Source organism: Miniopterus natalensis, chromosome 2, assembly GCF_054644295.1.
Source record: "Miniopterus natalensis isolate mMinNat1 chromosome 2, mMinNat1.hap1, whole genome shotgun sequence".
NCBI lineage: Eukaryota > Metazoa > Chordata > Mammalia > Chiroptera > Miniopteridae > Miniopterus > Miniopterus natalensis.
Window position 1 is genome coordinate 128033157 of NC_142082.1, and position 5144 is coordinate 128038300.

At 38.3% G+C, this 5144-nt stretch overlaps 1 pseudogene; it reads right to left on the bottom strand.

The window, feature by feature from the left end:
- Positions 1 to 2660: 2660 nt before the first annotated feature.
- On the bottom strand, positions 2661 to 3145 carry LOC107526618 (large ribosomal subunit protein uL23 pseudogene; annotated as a pseudogene).
- Positions 3146 to 5144: the final 1999 nt, after the last annotated feature.

Sequence of the window (5144 nt, forward strand, 5' to 3'; positions counted from 1 at the left end):
ATACAGCAATGGATGACTAATAGGAAAATAGTGGTATTGGTAGAGTGTATCAAAATTACTTAGAGGCGTTAAAAAAATTTTTAATACCGGCACTCTGGTATGCTTGTATATCTTTTTTTTTTTTTTTTTTTAACCTTATTGATTTCAGAGAGAGGAAAGGAGAGGGAGAGAGAGAGATAGAAACTTCAATGATGAGAGAGTCATTGATCGGCTGCCTCCTGCAGGCCCCCGACTGGGGATCGAGCCCGCAACCCGGGCATGTGCCCTGACTGGGAATCGGACCCAATCGCCTGGATCCTAGGTCGACGCTCAACCGCTGAGCCATGCTCTGCCGGGATGCCTCACTTTTAAATGTCAAAAACCACCAAGGGTCACCAGATATTGGAAGAAAGATTCTAATACAAAAGATAAGAAATCCTCAAACATTTAAAAAATAAATTCACAAGGAATAGAAATAATACATGGAGCAGAAAAAAAACATAAATGTTATAATTATAATTCATATTCATATAAAGATAGAGAAAATATTGTACCTTTGAAGCAAGAATAGGAAACCATTAAAAGGGAACATTCATAGCCTGGCTAGCGTGGCTCAGTGGTTGAGCATCCACCCATGAACCACGGGGTCACCAGTTCAATTCCCAGTCAGGGCATATGCCCAGGTTTCCGGCTCAATGTCCAGGCTTTCGGGCTCGATCCCCAGTAGGGGGCCTGCAGGAGGCAGCCAATAGATGTTTCTCTCTCCCATCAATGTTTCTATCTCTCTATCCCTCTTCCTTCCTCTCTCTCTCAAATCAATAAAAACATTTTTTTAAAAAGAGGAACGTTCATAGAATTATAAGAGTTTGTGAATACCGAGAATATGATAGCAAAAATACAAAATTCAATATAAGGGTTGGAAAATTATGTTGAAAATATCTGTTAATAAAATATAGAAGGTGTATTGAATTGTACACTTGAAACCAGTATGGTTCTGCAAACCAATGTCATCCCAAAATGGAAAGAAAGGATAATAAAATCTGAAAATCAACATAGGAAATTTAGCATCCAACTAAAAGGAGTTTCAGAAAGAGAACAGAGAAAATTTGAGAGTTAAAATCAAATGCTTGAAGAGAATTTACAAGAATTAATTGATATGAAATCCTAAAAAGATTCTAGAGAATAAAACAGATTGATCAGGAAGGAGAAACAGAATGGCATTAGATTTCTCATAGCAATACTAGAAGCTAGAAGGTAACAAAACAATCACCCCAAAATTGTCAGCACAGTGGATTTCCAATCTAGAATTCTAAACAAACTTTCAATCATGTATAAGGGTACAATAAAAAACATATGCAAGATCTCAAAAAATTTATCTCCAGGCAACCCTTCTGAGGAAGCTATTAGAGAAAGCATTCCCCCAAAACAATGGAAGAAACCAGGAAAAAAGGATCCTAAATAAGTGAGAGGAGGAAATTACCAGAAGTCCCAAGTGGCCAGCTGTACAACAGGGCTAGAAAGCAGCCTGTCACAGATTGGAACAAGAGGATGAAGGCCTCCAGAAAGTGGGGGAAAACCTGAAACTGATCAATCACCTGTTGAATTTAGCTGTATAAAGAGGAGTTTTACAGCTCTGGGGAGAGGAAAAGGGTAAGTCATGTAAGTACATAGAGAACAAAGCAAACACAAAAACGAGGTAATTATTATAATATTATTCTTATGTAAAAGGAAATATAATCATAATACACTTTATATATCAGCAGTGAACAATATTTTGCAGGAGCATAACAATGTAAACATTGAATTAATCAAAATTTCTATATTGGAAGGGTGGAGGTACAGAGGAAGATGATTTTTTTTTTAAATATATCTTTATTGATTTCAGAGAGAGGAAGGGAGAGGGAGAGAGAGAGACAGAAACATCAATGATGAGAGAGTCATTGATCGGCTGCCTCCTGCATGCCTTTGACTGGAGATGGAGCCCACAACCCCGGCATGTGTCCTGACCGGGAATTGAACAGCGATCTCCTAGATCCTAGGTTGATGCTCAACCACTGAGCCACACCCGGCCAGGTGGTGATTGTTTTTTTATACTGGTTGATTTTAAGTTATGCCTGATGCGACTCAAGGTGGAAATATCAACAAACTGTAGAATGTCAAGCTAGAGATACTCATTATTTTTTAAATTATTGATTGATTTAGAGAGAGAGAGATACCAATTTGTTGTTCCACTTATTTGTCATTCATTGGTTAATTCCTGTATGTGCCCTGACTGGGGATTGAACCCACAACCTTGGTGTATTGGGATAGCCCTTTAACCAATTGGGCTATGTGGCCAGGGCTAAGATGCTCATTTTTTTGAGCAATCTGCTTGAGATGTGGAAGTGGGTATGATTACAAAAGGGGGCATAGTAGAGACCGAGTTGAAGACTGAGAATAGACTCTGGACCCTCTTTAGGGTCAAAGGAAGAAAAATATTCAGTAAAGATGTAAATAAGTAGTCAGAAGAAGAATTACTTGAAATAGGAAACTTCATGAGAAATAAGGGAAAAGAAATTCTGAAAAAATATGTACTAATATAAAATGTTTCAGAAAGCTCAAGGAAGATGAACTTGGTTTTATTTTTATTTTTTTAATATAGTAAAAAAAATTATATTTAGAATTGGCCAGCTGAATTCACTTTAGATGATCCCAGTTTTGTTGGCAATTTTCAAAGCATTATAGTCAGCGGCCAGTAGAACATATGCCCTCCTCTCTCCATCAGGCCTGATGATGGTGTTGACCTTGGCCACATCAATGTCATAGAGTTTTTTCATAGCCTGTTTGATCTGGTGCTTGTTGACCTTGACATCCATAATGAACACAAGTGTGTTGTTGTCTTCTATCTTCTTCAAGGCTGAATCAGTGGTCAGGGTGACCTTGATGATGGCATAGTGGTCAAGCCTGTTTCTCTTGGGGGCGCTCGTCCAAGAATATTTGAGCTGCTTTCTGAACTGCAGTGTCTTGGGCCATTGGAAGGTGGATAACATTTGGATCTTTTTCTTTGTGGCTGTTGACCTTTCAGCACTACCTTCTTTGCCTTCAAAGCCTTTGCTTTGGCTTCGACTTTGGGAGGGTAAGGGGCAAGGACTTCCCTCTTTGCTTTCAGTGACACCTTCATGAAAAGTCAAAGGCTTCTAATGATTTAAAAAAAAAGTCATTGGTGACCTTCCACAGAGGAGTTTTATTCTAGTGGGGTGGGAAGAAGAATTTGGGAATGGGGTATGAGGCAGCAATATGACAGTCTTAAAAAAATTCCTGGCATTACATGGTACCAAAGTATCCGTGGTGCCATGGATTATTTGCTGATTGAAAGCGAGGGAAAAAGTAACTTAACACTGGGGAGATCTGGCTGTTGCCTCCTTAACTCCTTAACTCAGTAATTAATATTAACATCACTAAAAGTGGGATGATTAGAAGTAATGTGACTAAAATGTGATGCAATAAAAAATACACAGCATCAGCTATGAATATTCCTGACAAAAATGTTTAACTTGAATTGAAATCTCCAGGTTACAGGAAATAAGGGATAGATGAACATGTTAAATGACTGCAAAGAAAAGAAACAATCAGACAAATCCAGAGGTGGGACATTAGATAGGGACAATGGACCCACTTCAACAATTCACAAACATAAAAAAGAGGGAAAGGGGCACTGTTGAAGTCAGAAGAGAATTAAGCCCTGGCTGGTGTGGCTCAGTTGGTTGCAGTGTCATCCCATACACTGAAAGGTCTCAGGTTTGATTCCCAGCCAGGGCTCATACTCAGGTTTTGGGTTTGATCCCCAGTTGGGGCATGAGCTGGAGGCAACTGTTTGATGTTTCACTTTTACTTCAATGTTTCTTTTTCTTTAAAATAATTTTTTTTATCTTAAAGGGTGATATAATTAACAAAGTTTAAAACAAGACAAAATGCCCACTATTACTTGGGGAAATAGGCTATTTAACAAAAATACTGAATGAAGTCTACCAATGAGCAGTTAACTTATGATGATGACTATATTGCCTAACCAGTCTTTCTTACAATATGTAAGTCATTTAGCAACTGTTTTCTCCCCCAAATAATCTGTGAGTCTATCAATAGGCAGCTCACAGTTGGGGATTGGGAAAAAACTGGTTGTATATACATGCAATCACTAAGGCCCACTAAGATTATGGGCCTTCTCAATATCTAGCCCCTCACTTGCAGGATACAGCCCAAACTGACTCATCTGAGATGGCATTCTTTCACTCCTCTCAAACACAGTGAGTGGTCAAGAAAACACACACAAAAATAAAAGTAGAGAAGATCGTGAATAACCCTCCCACCAGATAACTTGAAGTTAAAGAATCTGGCAGTTGCAGCATAAGACACAAATTAACAATACTACGTTTCTAAGTTTATTGCCCACACTCCCTTTTTATATACCTAATACTTTAACTCAAAAGGCCCTACTGTTTGTAATTTAACACTTCCAGTGCTTTCCCATCTCTGCTTATTTTATTCCCTAATCTCCAACATTGTCTCCTTCTTTGCCCAGTTTTCCACCTAACCATCCATTTTTCGTGATTACACATTCTGAATATCCTTTAAGGCTCAGGTCCTCATAGTTAATGCAAATCACATCCATGTTTCTCTTTCTCCCTCTCCCTTCCTCTCTCTCTAAAATAAAATAATAAAATAAAATAAAATAAAATAAAATAATTTTTTTAAAAGCATGTCCTTGGGTGAGGTTTTAAAAAAAATAATTAAAAATAAATGATGCCCTGGCAAGCATGGTTCAGTGGTTAGAGCATTGGCCCAAGCACTGAAGGGTCACAGGTTCAATTTCTAGTCAAGAGCATGTACCTGGGTTGCAGGTTCAATCCCTGGCCCTAGTCAAAGCACTTGTGGGAGGCAACCAATCCATGTGTCTCTCACAAGTTACTCTCTTTCTCTCTTTCTTTCTCTCTCCCTTCCTCTCCCTCCCTCCTTCCCTTTCACTCTCTCTAAAAAGCATTGGAAAAAATATCCTCAGGTGAGGATTAACAAAAAAAATAAAAATAAAAATGAGAGAGAATTAAGCCATACAACAACCTGAGCAACACATGGTCGTTAATTGAATCCTGACTTGAAAAACAAGCTGTAAAACACATTTTTTTTGTGAC